This window comes from Artemia franciscana, chromosome 15, assembly GCF_032884065.1.
Source record: "Artemia franciscana chromosome 15, ASM3288406v1, whole genome shotgun sequence".
NCBI lineage: Eukaryota > Metazoa > Arthropoda > Branchiopoda > Anostraca > Artemiidae > Artemia > Artemia franciscana.
In genome coordinates, this window is record NC_088877.1 from 38,759,496 (window position 1) to 38,779,950 (window position 20,455).

The 20,455-nt window shown below is 35.6% G+C and overlaps 1 long non-coding RNA gene across 1 annotated transcript; it reads right to left on the reverse strand.

Annotated features, from left to right (window-relative positions):
• Positions 1-5,896: 5,896 nt before the first annotated feature.
• LOC136036446 (uncharacterized) lies at positions 5,897-20,453 on the reverse strand. Its single transcript, XR_010619728.1, has 3 exons — positions 20,313-20,453; positions 10,753-10,954; positions 5,897-6,183 (listed from the first exon to the last, which is right to left on the reverse strand). It is a non-coding gene; the product is annotated as an uncharacterized LOC136036446 (long non-coding RNA).
• Between the last annotated feature and the right edge of the window lie 2 nt (positions 20,454-20,455).

Sequence of the window (20,455 nt, forward strand, 5' to 3'; positions counted from 1 at the left end):
ATAGCGTTCCATCATTCGCAAAAATATAAAAAAAAACTATCAAAACATGTGGTTTTAAATTCACCTTGCGTTACGGTACGTCGATAGTAAAGCCAACCTTAATACACCTATTTTGAACGAAATTCTAGATGAAGAGGTGATGTTCCACTTTTCCCTCCTAACACGACCGCCCTCCCCCCCCCCCCAAATCAAGGCTCTGGATACGTGCCTGGGCCGCCGTCTTTACTAATAATACTAACTAGGTAAGCAAAGCTGTTCACTTGATCGATCTTTCCATTACTCAGCATAACCTCTTCAACTGCATGTATTCAGCGAGTGATTTTTCTTAACATTGATTTTCGAAACTATTCTTGCACCTGAACCTGCAAAACCTCTAAAAATTCATACATTTTGCTAACATTTTCGTCTAGGATGCATAAATCATCCGCATAATCCAAGTCCAGGAGAGTGTTACTTCCCAATTGATTCCGTGTTCTTCTATTTCATTGCTGTACTCGTTAGGATGAAGTCCATCAAAATTATCTATAACAAATGAGGATAGGACGCAATCCCGCTTTGATAACTCTTCTATCAGCTGAATAACTTTCGTTATTCAGCTGATTGAACGCTTGCTAATCAAAAAATTCGTGGCAGCAAACTGTAAGTAGCAAGCGAGGCGATTAAACAGTAACCGAAATTCTAAGTAACAGAGTCTTCATAACAATGAAACTTGATAACCTCGAACGAATCGAATGTTGATGCTTATTCAAAAGATATAAAATTCATCAAGTTTAGTGCTACCCATCAAAAGTTACAAGCCTGATAAAATTTGTCCATTTTTAAGGGGGGAAACACCCGCAAAACGTCAAGCGATCTTAATGAAAACTACACCATATTAGAGAACCTTACGGTAGGGGTTTCAGGCTCCTATATGTAAAAATGTGGAATTTTGTATTTTTTGCAACAAGCAAGATAACAGATACGTGTTTATTATTTTTTTTTCGAGGGGTGTTCTTATCAAACCAATGATCCTAGAAAATCGTGAGAGGGCTCATTTGATCAAAAATCAAAAGTTCTAGTTCCCTCTTTAAGAGACTAAAAATATTGGAGGGCAGCTAGCCTCCCTCCCACTTCCATTTTTACCTAAAGTCTTTCGATATTGAGATAACAGTCTTGATCAGCAGAGTCATAAGATCTAGCAACGATATCTTTGATAATAACTTGACCCTACCACGAGCACCGGGGGAAGGGCAGTAAGCTATAAACTTTGCCCATTGTTTACGTATTGTATTGACTATCGGTAATTACAAAGATATTTTCAGGGGATATTCTTCTAGCGGGGGAGGAGGAGTTAAATGGGAGGATCTTTCCATGAAGGAATTTTCATGGTGGGAAAATACTTTCATAGAGGGGGAGCTGGGCTTCCAAGCATGATTTAAAAACGACCAGAACTCAAATAAATAAACAAGCTCTTTCAACCGAGTTTGGAGCAGCACGAACAAACAAACAGAAAGTATTGAGCATATGAAGGGGGTTTCCTCCTCGTTAATACCTCACTCTTTCCGCTAAAGTTTTTTTATGACTTTAACAAAAACTTATTACTGAGAATAATAAGGATATTTATCAGGCCGTCAAGAAGTCTCAATGGTATAAACCAAAGAAATAAACAGAAATTATGCACAGAAATGTATATATGGTTAGAGCCAGAGGGATTGGTGGCCTATAACAATGTAGAACCAGTGTCAACCTTGGGAAAACATGTTAGACCAGAAACTCCAAAGACAAATATAACGTTAGTCAGTGTGTCAAGATATCTAAATGTTTTGAACCCAGAAAATAGACAAAAATTATGTTTGGCAGCATTCATGAAGTTAGTTCAAGGCGGATTGCAAGTCCATAAACATCGTTGGTTGAAACTTGAAAAAGTGAAATATTTTGCTGCACCTTATTTAATTCCTTCACTATTTTTAGTAGTGTTGTACTTTATGCATTTAATTTCTTTAGTGTATTTAGCAGTGTTTTTCTTCATGAAAAAAAGGATAAAGATCCTCCTGAACCATTGTTGGCGCATAGGGCGTCGATTCGACGTTTCAGTTGCTGTGGATGCTTCCTGCATTTAATTATTGACATAAAAGGATAAATAAAGGCTGCTACGGTCCATAAGTTTAACCGCTAGGATTTCAACGAATAATCTAATATTCCAACTGTTCATCGGAATGAAATAAAATTTAAAGAAAAAAAATTATTATATTCATGCATTGACGCACTCTAAACCAGTTTTTTTCGCTAGTTTCTTTCAACTTAGCGTAAGAAAAGACAAAGAGAATTAACAGAATAGATGGGAAAAATGTAATTTTTCCCAAATTTTTTCAAGGCTTTATATTTGCACATTAGGAAGGGGATGGGGTAAAATATTTGGACACTGTGAAGTCAGAAAGCAATTCTTTCTTCATAATATTAGAACAATTGTAGCTAACACACCATGCATGCAGATCCGCTGTACTTTACCCCCCCCCCCCCCTATAATGTCGGAAATATATAGCTCAAACTTGTTTCTTAAGTATTATGTTTTTATCATTTTTAGTTAAATTTTAGTTGAATTAAACTAACTTCATTTCTTGAGATGCAAGGGGTATTCATACGAGAAATTATTTTCAAAGATAGATCATAGAGTTGTTAAAGTGTTGAAACATATCTTAAAATGTTAATTTTGACCATAACCTCGCTTTGTTCTTTCCTTTCTTCCAAAACTAAATCCTTTTCATTTTTTGCGAAATTGCTTTATTGAATTAAAGTCAGCCAAATCGCTAAAACTAGGAATAAATAAAGGCGAAAAGGTAATGATGGGTAACAGGAAGATCGGTCAAGTAGATAGCTTCACTTACCCAGGTAGTATTATTAGCAAAGACGGTGGATGCAGTAAAAAATATTGAAAGTAGAATAGCCAAGGCCTAGGATGTTTTTCACAATTGAAAAAAGTCTGGAAGAATAGGAAGATAAGTCTGCGAACCACCGTTGGAATATTGGAAGCTACAGTGATGACAGTGGTTAAGTATAGCCCTGAAGTATCGGCACTCCGAAAAACGGAGGAAGATTTGCTAGATGTTTTCTAGAGAAATTGCCTACAGATTCTTTCGGGTACCCAACTGACTGACCGTATCTCAAACAGTAGGCTGTACGAAAAGTATTGCTTATCCCGCTATCTAGGGCTATAATGAGAGAAAGGTTGAGATGGTTTGGGCACGTTCTGCGGATGAAGGATTGGTAGATTGTCTTTTGTCCCTCATCATAACCAAACTCCTCATATTCCTTCATTTTTTTAAGAGTTCATAGATCCACATCTCGGGACATAATGCACATTAGTTTCTGACAGTCATCAGCCGTGAACCAGAATCTGTGCATCACATATTCATCGCAACATTTCCTTTTTTTGTCAACAACGCATTGATGTTTTGGGTTCTTTTAATTGATGTTGATTATACTCTCATCTGATTACGACTGTAAATTAGGTTGGTTTCAACTGCTGTGATATTGACAGCAAAATCTGTCTGCTTTCTCAGTATTACAAATGTTACCTCCAAGAATGAGAATTTGACTCTTACATACTGTGCGAGTGAGCAAAACAGGTGTTTTCTAATCCTATTAATTGAATGATTGTGTGTCAATATCACCCGATCGCAGTGTGAAAGAATGTCCATACTCCTTTCTGTGTAATTAAACCAGAAACAGTTGGATTTTTTCATAGGGAAAAACAGATTGCTCAGAAAGAGAGCAATCTACTAATTATTCAAAAACGTAACATGAATGAAACGTTTTTAAGACCGCAACGTAAAAAGTAGCTTTTTGTTTTAAACGCAACAGAAATACTACAAACATAACTCCGTGGTTCCTGCCAAGATACTGGCAGGATTGCTAGTACCCCCTCCCTCACAGGCTTCTACGTACCCTAGGGGTATGCGTACCATAGGCTGGGAACCACTGATATACATGTATTAATAGAGAATACATCCATACACAGTAAATCCATAGATGTATCCATATTCAAAAACCGCCAAAGGATGGCTTCAGCTCTGTAGACGACCATAATCATTCAGGTTTTATATTCATAAAATTGATAACGCCTTTTTTAATCAAACGCAAATATACAAAATCTACAAGCAAAATAAAAAAATAAATGAAAAAATTGCAGGATCATGTATTGGACTTGAATTAAAATTCAGGAAAGGTAAGATTTCGACTGAATATGCAAATTTTGTCTAAATTTTAATTATGATCTAACAATTTTGTTCTTAAGCGGATATGCAATTTTTTTAACTAGTGAACCTAAAATTAGCGCATGATTTTCTTTTAGCCCAAAGATTTTAGTTTACCTCGAGAATCATTCACATACGACTACCATATGATTAAAAACATTTCTCTTATCAATCACGAATTTCTTGGAAAAAAAATTATGAAACTTGACATTGAATTTGCATTAAAAAAGAAAAGAAATACAATCCAATAATTTTATTCTTAAGTAGAATAGCTTATACGAATCTAATAATTGTGCACCACAATACATACTCTATGGCAGTCAATTCTATTGGGTAAACAGTCAATTTTAGGAGTACATAGCAAATAATTTATGACCACTGGTGTGACACAATCACCCATGAGAAAAAAAGCACAAGGAAATCAAAGTGAATCTACGACCTACGTTCTCTGAAAAAAAAATCATATTTTATAGATTTGTAGAAATGTGTACATCTAGTGTTCTTTATTCTAAGTTTTTCGTAAATGATGGATTTTTATTGAATAGCTTTAATTATGATTGTCCCTTGTTTTTGATCTTCTTTCCTCTTCCAATAACCTTTTTTATAGCAAGTTTCCTGATACTAATTGGTTTTGATGGGTTGCGGTAACTTCTTTGAAATTATCACTCTAAAGGAAACTCATTTCCTTTAGAGTTTCAGTTACAATTGGCAGGGCTTGCTCTTTATTTACCGGTTTTTTCGTGAGCTCATAGATCAATCAAACAGTTTTTGGTAAATCTGCCCGTTAGATATGGAGTTTGTGTAATTCGTTTAATTTTAGAGAGCCAAAGTGTTCTTTGGGACCCTAAACTTGTATGTGTTCGATTCTATTTCAACAAAATATAACAAAACGATAAAAAACTGTAAAGAAGAGAAAACGAGGATAAAAACGGCCAGTGAAAAAAACGCAAATTACAATACAAAAATTTCGGTCAAGACTTCCGCTTAACTTTCCTCAGTGCACAATAATGAAAAAAATACTGATAAAAAAATAAATGAAAAGACAAACCTTAAACAAACACAAAAACTAAAATAGGACAACCCTCTCGAATAAGACTATTTTAGTTTTTGCGTTTGTTTCAAGCTTTGGTTTTCTATTCTATCTTTGGATTTGTATCGGTATTTTTTATTATTCTGCACTGAGGGCGATCAAGCGGAGGTCTTCGCCGAAATACTTACATTGTAATCTGCATTCTTCAATGGCTGCTTTTATCCTCGTTTTCTCTTCTTTACGGTTTTTTATCGTCTTGTCAAGATTAGCCAGTGTGGTCTCAGAAATCCTTAGCGAAATTTAACCCCTCTGTCAAGATTCACTTCGATGTATAATAGGTCGTCACAGTAGTTTTGCAAATTTTCTGTTAACTACTAAAAGCACACGAAAGATTATTGCGCATAAGACCTACAAAATTTTGCTTCCAGGATGACACAGCTTTCTCTCATAAATGTATATCTTTCCATAAAAGATAATAAAATCTTCTCTACATTGAAACACAAAAAAAAAATAATTTCGCATTATTTATTTCTTTTCTCCATTGTCTGTTTTATGGAGTTAGAATATTCGATAAGTAAAAAACTTATTTTTTCTTTTTCTACTTACAGTCTTCCACCTTTCCACAAGAATTCAGTTTTAGATGGATAGAGATACCAATAATTTATTTGTCGAACTATCTTACAATATGCATCTACGAACAATATAAAAAAAAGTACAAAAAGCGGCTAAATTAGCTAAGCAAGGATTCTTCAGCAGATATACTAATAGAAACTATATCACTTGTCCTAAGCAAGGCACTTTTATACGTCCCAGTATTAGTCTTCAAATCTGTCACATAAATATTCTTCATATCCCGGTCAATACTGGCAAACTTTCCCTTCACTTCGATATTACCAACCATATAAAACGTTGCTTCTGTTCCTAAAATCATAGAAGTTAAAGGTATTGATACTTTTTATACCAGCCCTGTAGTAATTGAGGTAGTGGCTTGCCTTTATTAGAAAATGACATTAAAAATCTTCTTCATTTTTGCATAAAAACATGAATAAGGCGAGTACCTCAACTAACACTAAAAAAGAATATATTCCTGGTTCTACTATTCGTCTTAGCACTGAAGAATTACCCGGTTACAGATTCACAGCTACCATTGGTCCTGGAGAAGAGGAAGGCCTGGCTACTTCTAATCGTCTTACACATGAACTAAAACAAGAAAAATCTGTTCTTTCTATACCATTTCTATTATATACCATTTTTGCTTCAGCTTCATAAGGTGTAGGATCCACTGAGACTCATCTTAAATCAAATAAGACAGGGTTTTACACTAATACTAACAGTTTTTTGATAGCGGTTAGTATTACTAACTATTGTTTCATTTCAATCAATATCACCAACCATAGAAAAATCTTTCCAGTGCTACCGTACTAAAATTTTATAATGCCAAAGATAAAAGTAATCCTTACGTTATTATTTACTGTAGCGCTAAACGCAACACATAGAGCTAGGCTTTAAAAAAAGCCAAATTTCGCTAAATGAACTATGGCTGATTATTTGGTAATAGCAATGATAGAAAAAACTCAGAGAATTTCATAGCATAGAAGAACACCATCTTTTCTGTAATGCTCAGTTACAATTCAAACAATAAAAGTACGTGAGTTTAAACCAATTATGTCATAGGAGGACTTAAATAGTATTCGCCTTAGCTCAGAGGGAATGAAACCCCCTCCCCCTTCTGTACAGCCATGACTGCCATAAAAATGTTAACATTAAAGGTTTTCATTGTTTTTTATAAGGGCTTACCTTACCTCAAGGAGTATCTTGGAAGTGGGTTCATTTAATGAACCCATCGATTTATCGATATAAATCGATATTAATTGTATCGATTTATCGCATAAATCGATACAATCTAGTCAAGCACCATTCTTATCCTTGCTTAGTTACAATTGAAGTCGTAAGAGAAGCAACGCAGACTTGTACTCTGGTTGACTGGTTAACTCCGTTAGCCACCCTTCCCTCTGCACCCTCATCTGTTTGAACAAAGAAAGATCTGTTTACAATCCAGTGGTGCAAGTGGCTTCAGTGCAAGAAAATGTCCAAGAGGTGGTAAAATGTAATTTTGGAAATCTAGGAGAGGAACAATCTTCTAGTTTCAATTTCCAATTTTCTCAATAAAAAAGTCAGAAAAGGCATTTTGCAATGAAAGTAAAAAACAGGGGATTTTTGAAATCTAGGGGGCAGATATCCCGCCTGTCCTCTTCTCAAAAATTGAAACCCCTTGAGCAGCGTATGATTTGCATTCAAAAAGGCAAAAATTCGAGTACAATTTTTGCAAAGAAGGGGCAATAGATATCCTCATTTTGGCAGGGTAATAGCCTGGAGTATGTAGGGGGAGGGGATGTTTAAGTTTAAATTTTATTGTTTAAATATCAGTTAATTTAATAGTTGAATAAATTATTATTTACTTTCAATTAATTTTGTGATGCATGTGATGCATTATCCAAAATGAATTAACCAAATTTTAAGACAAGACTCTTTTCTCCAACTCGTCAATCAATACTCTAGTGTTGGGCAAACAATCTTTTGTCTTTCTATTTTGCATTTCCAGTATTCGGTGTCAATAGTCAATTTAAGTTTATTTTTGAAAACGATTGTTGTAGTCTATTTAAGCGATCAGTGATGAGAAATTGCTGGAGAAAATAAGGCCTGGCCGAAGTCCAAGCATTTACTCTCTAGTCCATTCTTTTTCTGAGGCGGTAACTCAGTCAAAGACAAAGGTGTCAGTTTTCTTTATTGCTTCAACTAGACAAACATGAGAAGGTTGAATTTAAAGGGTTTCTCACTCAAAATTGCGATTATTGTATTGGTATTCTTCATAATTTGGCAAGTGAATAGGAAGATTTATTTGCAAAAGAACTATTATTCGAGGAGACATTTTTTCGGGGGTAGGAGGGGTTCAACTCTAATTTTTCACTGAATCGCCCTTGAACAATCCGAGTGGTTAGTCCCTTGGTCTAATTTATGCGTTCTCAGGCGCTCCGATTACAGCTGCATCTAGTCTTTGAGGGGAATTTTTTACTTCGGAGCACAAATATGTAAAGTACTTGAAGGGACTGTAGCCAGCAAGTATATATTATAAAAATAAGTTTCTGATTGGTGAATAGAATATTTTTTGACATCCCAAAACAACAGTGTCAAGTGTAGCAAACTAGAATGCAAACCCGAAACAGGTTTTATAATTATTTTGAAAAAAAAAATATCGGCTTTAAGATTTGATTAGATCAAAATATTCACCAGATTTTTTTGATCTGTTAAAATAAAAATCGCCAAAATCACTAATTCAGGAACGTCAGGCAAACTCCAAATATTTAACATAGGATGTAAAGGAAGATTCCTTGAGAGCCCGTCCTCCCTTAAGAGAAATAAAATACGTCTTACAATAGAAAAAAGTCATCATGCACTGTGCATTTTGTAGTAGCCAAACTTAAACTGCAGTAATAAATACAAGTTAGAAAAAAGATAAATCTTTTTACTAAACAGTAAAAATAACATTCACAAAATATTATGAAAAAAGAAATCACCAATGCAACAGCACAAACACATAAAAAAAAGAAGACAGAAGGAGAAAAGGAAGACTGTTTTCCTACTTTAGTAATTAATACAGATCAGTACTTGAATGAGGCCTTAACCCTACTCATTCATACAATCACATAGGTCAAACAGCATAGCCATACACAATCAACCATAAAGAATAGTCCATGGACAGGCAGTCGTGTCGTAAGTAAGTATAAGTCGTCATTTACCAAATAATAAAAACAGTAAAAAAAAGAAAAAAAGACAAATAATTCAGAGGCAACAACCCAACACACGGGCTCATCAGGAGAATACACACTTGCCTATAGGGTTTCGGCACTTTAAATTCCCTACCCAGGCAAGTGGCGTGCCTATAATGAAAATTTTGATCACATGCACAATGACCGTCATCAGCAGGAATACTCCAAGAAATACTTTTTTTTGTATTTCTCCTGATGATAATCACTATAAATGTAATCGACATATCCAGTAAATTTTATGAATGTTATTATTACTGTCTAATAAAAGGATTTATCCCTTTTCGAACTGATATTTATCGTCATGGAAAGGCAGTGTGGTCTTCAAAATTAATTGCACTATAGAACTGGAAAACTGAAATTGCAAGAGCTTAGTTTGAAAAGCCAGCATCAACATTCTTTATTCTCTGGTATCTCCTACTTTACTAGTAAGGTAAAAGGTTTACTAAAAGTTAAGCCAGCAAGGACAAGTTAGAGAAGTAATAGCAAAAAAAGAATTAAAAAAATTCAATAAATAGTATTTTTTTAAATAATTTTGAGAATCAGGTGGTGAAACCACAAAGCAAATTCACAAAAAAATACTTAAAATTCAAAATATCCTATCCAGGAACAATATAGCACTTTTCTTTATTTCTTGGTGTGTAGTAGTAGTAGTAGACAGGTTTAATAGCAAAAAACTTGACAGCTATCGCTGATTTGTGTTTCTTTACAACATATTCAAAATCCAACTACACTTGTAAATATAAATCAAACTATGAATATTAACTCTTATTGTACATTTTGACAAAAACCAGGACGAAAGAATTACCATATCAGTTTGTTCTTGCTTTAACTGGAACTAAGTTATCTTGCTTTCTCATCCTTGATGGTAGAGGTTGATCAGGTAGAATGTCATGGTGCTGAGATTTAGAAGGCAAGAACTTTCTAAAACTCATTATCAGGACTATGTTTGTGTATAAACTGTCAGCTTTAGTAAAGAAAGGAAAACTGCTATTCTAAGCTTTCATCTTATTTAATTGAAAAAAATATGCCATAAACACTAACTCTGATTTAAAGAAAGATAACGACCAAAAATGGTTTTTCTTAAAGCCAAACAAGAGTACTGAAAAAAACACACAAAGTGAATATTTCAAAAAGATAACCGCCTCTCTTCTTCAGCGCAAACAAAATAATATATTCAAGGAAAATGCCAAAGAAAAAACCAACAAAACAAACGTGGAAAGTAAATGTGAAAAAAAAAAACAATGAAAATAAAATAAAAAGATAAATAAAGTTCAATAAAAGCCAAAAAATTTGTAAGAATTAAAACCAAATACCCAAAACCATAAATTGAATCACTTGCCAATATCCACGATTTGCTCAAAATCCAAAAAGCATTGGCTTCTCTTTTGAGAAAACTGAAATATGACTAATTTATTCTTAAATCACCAGAGCCTCTGTTCAAAGCTAGACCCAAATCTTGGTATTTAAAAATTTCTACTGCTTCTCTGTAGTGTTGAACAATACCTCTGTCATGTGAAATTAAGCTAACTTTATTAAATAAAATAGTAACTCAGATTGGTCAGCCAAAAAAGATTTGTTGAAACTAGAGTCTTGTATAATCTTATTTTGTCAATATGCGTGACTATAGTTCAGATTGTATATAAATCTTAACAAATGATCATACCTAGGAGCTTGTTCACCATCCTGAGAAAGGACAGACGCGACTGTCCTAATTGGGCTTTTTCAATATCTTCCATTGAGATTTCTGTTGGAAAAGTGCTACCCCTTCTATTTCAAATGAATGCTATTTGACAATTAGCACGGAGAGGCTATCTAGTTTCTTTTGCTGCTTTTTAGCCATAGGGTAAACAACTCAAAAGACAAATCTACAAAAGACAAAAAAAAATACAATAAAATCTAACATTAAACATTAATTTTTAACATTTAACATTAATTTCCTCCTAAGCATTAAAGAAATTGCTGAAACCTTTCATGGTTTCAGCATATGCTTTCGTGAAACCAAATTTTTTTTCAAACTAAAAGCATCAGCTTTTTTGCAACTAAAAAGAAGTATCCGTTAATCAATACTAAATGGCTGAAACAACTTATTTAAAGTGTTTGGTAATATGCTATATGCTTGAAATAGCTCAGTTGTTTACCTTTAAAATTTATTTGTTACCCTTTATACATTTAATTGTTACCAAACAAATTGTTGCCTTTATTTCTTTACCAGGTAAATATCAAATTTATTTGTTTATCTTTAACGAAAAACATAAACGAAAAAGGAAACACTATTGAAATTAAACAGAGATGAAATGGATGAATGTAAGAGACAATTAACTAAGGGATTTTTTGGTGAGATAATAGAATGATATTCAGATCTGAAAAATTGGAAATAAATTTCTAACCAATTTAAAATAAAACATTAGAATTGAATTTCTATTCAAACAAACTGCTTCCAATGCTCTGCAGCCACTAGTTAATGTAATCAATCCAAAAAAGAAAATAAAAAAACATTTATAACAAATAAGTAACATACATCCGTGACCAACATTCTTGAAAAAAAAAATAAGATATACTTTTTTTTGAAGATAAGGGCTTGAAACATCTGATTAGCTGAAATAGAGTTTTGATTTTTGTCAAGATTGTGCCCCTCTTTGGGAGTGTTTTCCACTTTTTATGGATTTCTCAACAGTTTCAAATGTATACTTTTTATGGCTAATTTTAGACTTAAAGAATGTCACATTTGCCAAAAAGCTTTAGACTTGGCTAACCATAACATCCTGATTCACTTGTTACTGAGTAACTTAGAACCAGACATTTCCTAATAAATATTGTAATACTGTTCCCCTCAAATAGATCACAAGTGATAAAATACAAGTATATTCTCTGGCCTCCTCCCTATTCACTGTGGAATTCTTCAAGGGACCTTACTAGGCTCACTTTTTTTCCAGTAATGATTAATGGAATTTGTAGCAATTTCCCTCAAGGATGCCAACATGTGGATGGCCTGTTGATCCTAAAAGTATATCACATGAATATTAGAAGTTAATCCCTCTAAATTATGCCCCATCTTTGGTATGAAGCCAATAATATGAAAATGAAAATAACTACTCTTATATCAAACATCATGACTTTCAAGTTTGTGACATGCTTCTGTTTTTCTAGACCCTATCTAACCCACAATTTCTATAAACTTTAGTAGGATATTCATATTTCAAATATTATTAAACAAGCAAATACAATACCATCTTTCAATAAATTTTATAGCTCAAGGATACTTGCCTCTTCATATTTACTTATTCTCTGTTAGGTTGTTATTGGAAGACAAATATCTAGTCTAGCATCCACATCTTTCTAGTAAACCGAGTAACAAAATTGAGTTGGTTGAATTGTTTTTCTTGTGTTTTCTGTAATCATACAAAGTTTTTTGGGCACTAATAATTACACTAATTACTAATAAACAAATACATGTTTAGATCCACCATAAAAACCTGATTCTTTGATTGAATTTTATCAATAGTTAGGCTCTTATACTTTCATTATTGACAAGGGTCCCCAAGCCCCCCCCCCCGCGCGTAAGTCGTTACGCGCCATTGTAGTTGTGTCCCTGTGTCCCACCTGTGAATAGTATATATATATATATATATATATATATATATATATATATATATATATATATATATATATATATATATATATATATATATATATATATATATATATATATATATATATATATATATATATATATATATATATATATGTTGCATATAAATAGATTGTCAGGTTTACTGACTCTTGAACATGCAACATATAATTGTCCATGGGAAAAACAATCCATATTCAGATCTATACCTCATTATTCTAATGATGTGTCCCTGTGTCCCAGTCGTCATTTATATTCCCTGTATCCCGGTCGTCATTTGTGTCCTGGTGTCCCAGTTTGTAATTTCTCTTTGAGTGTCCCAGTCGTCATTTATATTCCCTGTGTCCCGGTGTCCTGGTCGTCATTTTTGTCCTGGTTTCCCAGTCTGTAATTTCTATTCAAACAATCCCTGTGTCCCAGTCGTCATTTATATATCCCGCCTGTGCCGCCGGCGTCCCCGTTGTAGTTGTGTCCCTGTGTCCCGGTCGTCATTTATATTCCCTGTGTCCTGGTCGTGATTTGTGTCCGGGTATCCCAGTCTGTAATTTCTCTTTGAGGTTCCTGGTCGTCATTTATATTCTCTGTGTCCCAGTCGTCATTTGTGTCCTGGTATGTAATTTCATCAGTTGACAAACATGATGTCAGTCGACAAACCACTTCATGACACATACGGCTCAATCCTTATAATGATGTCAGTCGACAAACATGACGTCACTCGACACACACACACACAGACAACTTATTTTTATATATATATAGATTTTCTATCTAATTATCAATGTTTCTAGTTGCTGTTGCGCTTGAATAGGATATAATGTCAGAATAACATATTTTTAAGTGTAAATGTTAAAAAAAGGTAAATTTTTTGCATTTCATATAATTGACTTCCCAATAAAGTGAACATACCATTTGATGCCTTTTTTATGCTCTTTACAAATATTATAATTGTTTCTACTGCAAGTTCCAACTTAAGCACTTTTTGACATAACCTAACCCAACATAGCCAAACCTAAACTAACCTTATTATGAATAATTTTGCACTGGGGAAATGTAGCTTATTTTACTGAAAACAACCAAGAAAATGGCACTGAGAAAACATAGTATCGTTTTGTCAAAAACAACCAATAACTCATACTTCAATTAAAAATTCATCATTTTTAAGAGCTCAAGGAGTGTAAGCTCAAAATTTGCAGCAAAAGTGATTATAATATTTGTAAAGAACATAAAAAAGGCATCACCTGGTATTTTCACTTTATTGGTAAGCCAATTATATAAACTGTGAAAAATTTACCAAAAAATTTTGGTTATAAGTCATTTATATTAAATTTTTAAAACTAGGCCTATCTAAATTACAGGGCTTTTGCTATCTCCAAAGTAGTCAGGTTAGGTGAAAGGAAATTTCAGGTAAAATTCTAGTTAATTGACTATCTCAGAAAGGGTTTAAGTTAGGAAAATGAAACTTTCAGGGATGGGTCTACAGGCTAAAGTAGGCTGTGTCCCAGGAAGGTATTTTAAAGTACCCACCTCAACTACTTCTCCCTCTAGAGGACCCTGAAATGTGCCTACATGACAGGTCTACCTATTGAAATTTTGACAAAACAACATTTTACCTTAATTTTCAGTTACTAGTTGCTTTTTCTCTGCCTTTAGTTCTGAAAATGCAATTCCTGTTATTTGAGTAGAATCTTGAGCCATATCAATGTTTTTTTTCAAAATTTAGGAAATGTAGGCCTATTTGCATATCTTAAAACCTTATAAAATGGAATTAAGCAAAGTTATGAAGCTGAAAAAAAATTGTTATATTTCAATTAAGCAGAAGATCAATTTTGCAAGGCTTCACTTTTATAACAAACATATTTTTAAAGGTCATCAAAGGTCAGGGCCCTCTAGAGGGAGAAGGAGTGGAGATAATTGCTTCAAAATGCCTTCCTGGGACATACTTTAGTCTGTAGATTCATCCCTGAAAGTTTCACTTTCCTAACCTAAACCCTTTCTGAGATAGCAAGAAGTCAATTACCTAGAATTTTACCATTTCAGGAATTAGCCTAATTCAGAAAAAAAAAATCTATTCTAAGAAGATATTGACCAGATTATGATTTTTTCTAAATTGATAAATAGATTTCAATATCTTCAAAGCCTTGTAAACGGGAATGTAGCAGAAGTATGAGGCTTAAAACACTTTTGTTGAGCCTCATTTGAGAAAAAGATCTATTTACAAGGTTTCACTTTTGTAGCAAAAAGCTTGATAAAGATTATTAAAGTCTCAGGAGGGCAAAGGAGTTGAGGTAAATGCTTCTGAACACCTTCTAGGAGATCATAAAGCCTTTAGATATATTTCTGAGAGATTTATTTACCTCAATAAATACTTTCTGAAGTAGCAAAAAGCCCCTTCACTTGAATTTTACCATTTAAATTAAAATTTGCAAAGTGGCCCACTGCTAAATTAGGCCACTCCTGCAGTGCTACCAATTTGCCTAATAAAGAGTGCACTGCAAATAAAATATAGGCACTCCCAATAGGTTAGGCTCCAACCATACCTCCTGTAACAGTACATAACCCAATGCCTCCTGTAATAATTACTCAAGTAGATGTATTTAAAATACTAAGAAGTTTAAACTCCAACAAAGCTGCTGGACCTGATAACCTCTACCCTCAGCTTTTGATAGAATTTGCTGCTCACATTTCCCTCCCCCTTGCCACAATATTCAACATGTCCCTGGCCAAAAAGTCAGTACCAAATGACTAGAGAACAGCAAATATTATACCAATTTTTAAGAAAGGTGACAAGGATAACCTGGGAAATTATCAACCAGTAAGCCTAACCTTAGCCATTTGCAAGATCATGGAAAGTATCATTAACCATGCTCTAATAAACTATTTAGAAGAAAATACTCTTATTAGGAATAGACAACATGGATTTCACAGGGGCAGGTCAATCAACTCCAACTTTATTCAGTCATATGATCATGCAACTAAAATTTTGGATATGAGTAAACTGGTTGACATTATCTTACTCAACCAAGCCAAAGCCTTTGACAAAGTTGAACACTCATACCTGATGCTGAAGCTTAAAGCTTACCAGGTGCATGAGGATGTGATTGATTGGATTGGAGCATTCCTAACTAGAAGATCTCAACATGTCATGATCAACACTGATAATGGCAATTCAGTTTTCTCCTCTACTTCCTTGGTTATAAGTGGCATCCCACAGGGAACCATCCTTAGGCCAACATTGTTCAGCATATATATTAACAACTGTACAACCTATCTATGCAACCTTTTAACATTATCTGCTGACAACTGTAAGCTCATTGGGCCTGCTGAAACTAAAGAAGAAAGAGCCTGCATCCTTGACAGGCTATCCTCCTAGTCATCAACTTGGGCCCTATAATTCAATGCAACTAAATGCAAGGCACTGCACTGAGGGCACAATAGCCCCCACCATCTCTACCATCTAGGGTGTGATCAGTTGGAAGCAGTTGCCAAGGACAGAGACTTAGGCATCATTGTGCCTAAGTCTAATAAATAAATAAATAATAAATAAATAAATAAATTAATAAATAAATAAATAAATTTTTATTTTATTTATTATTTATTTATTAGAGACTTAGGCATCATTGTGGACAAAGATTTAAAATTCCACAGCCACACTCAGGCTGCAAAACCTAATCAAGCTCTTGGACTCATTAAGTGCTCTTTTGTAACCAGAAAGTCATGTGTGGTTACAAAACTTTATAAATCCCTTGTCTGTCCCACCTTGAGTTTGGCTTGACTTTGGCCTTTCCCCAAAATAAAATGGATGCAAGAGCCCTTGAAAGTGTCCAAAGGAGAGCAACCAAACTGGTCCATGGCTTAAATAATGTCCCTTACCAGGATCACCTAAGGTCTCTGAGACTTCCAACCCTCACGTATCAAAGATATAGAGGAGATGTGATCATGGCATGCAAAATTTTCAAATCCGGTCACCTGAACCAGATCTTCACCCCCTCCCTGGCCAAAAATTCAAATGGTCACAGTCTAAAGCTTCACCTGCCTGGATGTTGGAGAAAGGAACGACATGGCTTCTTTTCCATTTGGGTTGTCCCTCTCTGGAATAGCCTATCTGAGTCTACCATCCAAGCTGAGACTCCCCTCTCCTTCAAGGCTGGAGTTGACAGGGACTGGGAAAGGGCTGAGTGGAGGCTGGACTGGGAAGCTAAGCCAACATAATTACATCAATCACCACCAGCAAGAACTAGGGTAAGACAACCAGTACTGGGACACTTTGATCACTCTACCTATTCTGGGACAGAATCTTTGATTGGATTACAACATGTCCAATATTGGGAAAAAAGAATTTAATCCTGGACACCCAATCCATACATTTTTCTGGGTTGCTTCCAAAAAGCCTGTTGTCTTTTGTCCCAGTATTGGACATGTTGCAATCCAACCAAAGATTCTGTCCCAGAATAGGCAGAGTGATTGAAGCGTCCCAGTAATGGTCGCCTTACCCAGGAGGATCTACCACCTTATCTTGCTGGCAAATGCAATTTGAGGTAAGGTAATAAACTCAGTGGAATATTAAATTTTAGACTAGGTTAACCTACCCCTAAAATAAATAAATAAATAATAAATAAATATATTGGAAAAACCCGTCACAATTGAACAAAAGACGGATAAAAAACAAAAGAGAAGAAAACGCACATACAAAACACAACGAAACTTCTTGAAATGAAAATAATCACGAAGGAACTATAATACAACTATGTAAGAATGGCGGTCCACTGGTGGTTACTCGCTTCTACTCTATCACGGTACTTTTCAAGACACGCTTCCACCGCAGTAAATGGGTCAGGTACTGAATACCGCCTCGTTAGGTAAGAATTACTTGTTCTTAATGGCATCTCAAGTAGGAACTTGAGGTACCTGAAGAATATTCTTCTTATAGTTACTTTATTCGAATTTGTAAGTAATTTCCAGAACGGCGAAACGTAAAGAACATGGGGTAAGGCAACAGCAACAAATATTTGTGCACGCAGCGACCTATTTAGATTACGCTTGGAGGAAACCGAAGCTCCATAAGCTGACCTGATCTTCTTCTCGATGTGCTTTACAAGCAGTGCTCGTGTATGCTGAAGAGTTTCACCGATCGGCAGACCCAGGTATACAATTGACTTAGAGGGCATGACCACCTGTGACCCTAGTTGGATTTCGGGTTGAGAGGCATTCCAGTTAAATAACAGTACTTCACATTTTGTCACATTAAAACTCAACCCAATTTCATCATACTCCATCTCCAAAATTTTAAAGTTAGATTCCAAAGAAGACAAAATTCTTGAAAAGTTTAGAAGGTCATCTGCAAACCCAACTAGGGACACGTCAATGCCTTTAAAAATACAGCAAGGGGCCACTTTTGACTGGGCCGTCGATATGCTGTTGTTGAACAGATCAGGTGATGATACGGCTCCCTGTTTTATACCTTTCTTCACCACAGCAAACCTACGACTTAATTTACCTGACAGTTTAATACGGACCTTGAGCCTACTATACATGTCGTTCAAGGGTTTGACAATAGCACGGTCAACTCCGGACTTTCTCAGCTCAACCATATTCTGAGAATGGATACCCGAATCAAAAGCCCGCCGTACATCATATTCACCTATAGCTAGGCTTTCTTTCGAAATGTGGGCATCCAGTAGAACATTTACAGCTACATGCAAGGCATGGGCACATCCTAAGCCAGCTTGGAATCCAAACTGGTGGGGAGGCACTTTACAACTAGCTTTAATGTCCGAAATTATGAGCTTTTCAAATAGCTTGCAAAACACAGATGATACAGTAATGGGTCTGTATGACGATGGTTCATGAGCAGGTTTACCCTTTTTCAAAACTGGAGTGATCACACCTAAACAGAAAATGTCCGGTACAATACCATGTGTTAGTATAATTTGGTAAGCTATTGCTAAATGCTCCGATAGAACTGGACCACCATTCAGTAGGTGTAGAGCACAGATTTGGTCGGCACCGGCGGATAATTTCTTCTTTAATTTTTGACAAAGGTGGGTTATTTTCGCACTAGAAATCACGAGGTAATTATGCTCTTTCGTCATAAGCTGATCGAGCTCTTCGCTAAACTTTTTATTTTTCACTTCATCTGGTGGGGAGAATTCAGCAGCAAAATAATCTACCCATATTTCCTCATCTATATCACTAGCATTTTGTCCCGTACTTTCTACAGGCCTGGCACGGAGCTTCCAGACCAAATTAGGGTTTTCAATGATTTTTGAAACTGTTTCCCGTTTGAGGCTACTACGATGTTTTCGTAGCTCTTTCGCGAACCGCCGTTTTGTATAAACCCGCAATTCATTGACTACCCCGCTTCTTGGCCGGTCGCACTCGTGCCAAACCCCCAGCCAGAACTTGGCAGCTGCTCTTGCCTTCACAAGCTCACTGTTAGAGGCCCATCCTTTCACTCGCGACCCACGTCGGACGCTACGTAATGGGACAGCAACCCTTTCAGCTACTCTCAAGGAGTGGCAAATTTCGTAGAAATACATGTTCAGTTGCAGGCGTATCTCGCTTTCCGTTAGGTCACAATCCCACTGTAGGAGGTGGAAAGGCACTTTAATTTTCTTCAAAATTTGTTCACAATTGAGCTGGAACTGCTCACGGACTACTTTTTTCCAGTCACGTGCTGGCTCAGGCTTGGTTTTTGGAGCACACTGGGGACTGACGGCTGGTATTGCAAAAGAGAGAGGTAAATGATCCGAATAGGCACCGTCAGATCCAACCGAGACTGACTCTAGGTCCAGTTTGTAAGTTACTACATGATCAAGATTTGAGACGGTTTTTGCGGTACTGATATAGGAATAGCACTTATCCTTCTTAGCAACTTTAAATCCGCTTGGTAAGGCGTTCAGCAATAGTACAGCCCGAGGGCAGGAATGATCGTCGAGATTGCAGTTAAAGTCACCAAGAATTATAACAGGGCATGATTTCTGGACTAAACTGAGGAGGCACTTTCCGAGCTTCTGGCATGCTTTTGCAAACTTCTTTTCTGAAGCGATGTCATTGTAATTGGTTGGTAAATAAACATTTACGAAAAACACGCCATGCATTTTGGCAGCTTGGAACCATTCATTCTGCTCGACACACACGGGGGGCCCCGAGTTAGAGCGCGTGATTATGGCTAGGCCACCAGAGGGACGACCCCGAGTCCCAGATCTTCGCGCAGGTTGAACGAGGTAATGCATATCCGAGGGAAACTTTAGAAGGTTTACACTATCATCGGTCAGAAAGTGTTCCTGTATGCAAATACAGTTATATTCTTTAGAAAGGTCAGTTAGAAGGGGGATTCTGTCCAACACTTTACCGTTCATATTCCAGCAGAATATTCGATTTTCCATTTACGTGCTAGTGTTAGGCTGGGCTTTGTTAAAGGGACAAGCAACATGGTAGCAAGAGTGTCTACTAGAGCCGCAGTTTAGGCATTTTTGCGGATTACTACATGGGTTGTCCTTACTAGAGCTGTGACCATCGCCACCGCAGCGCGAACACCTTTCTGTGAAAAATAAAAAGAAAAATAACTAAGATGCTTAAGAGGATACTTAGTATACCAGTTTATTAAGTTTTATACAGCTTCCATAGGTAGCAATGGTCCAGCACTATTCTTTATTTAGTTCGTTCCTTAACGTTTAAAAGTCTTGTTTGAAATTTTCAAATTTGATAAGAAAAACTGAAATGTTTCTGGCCTCTAGCA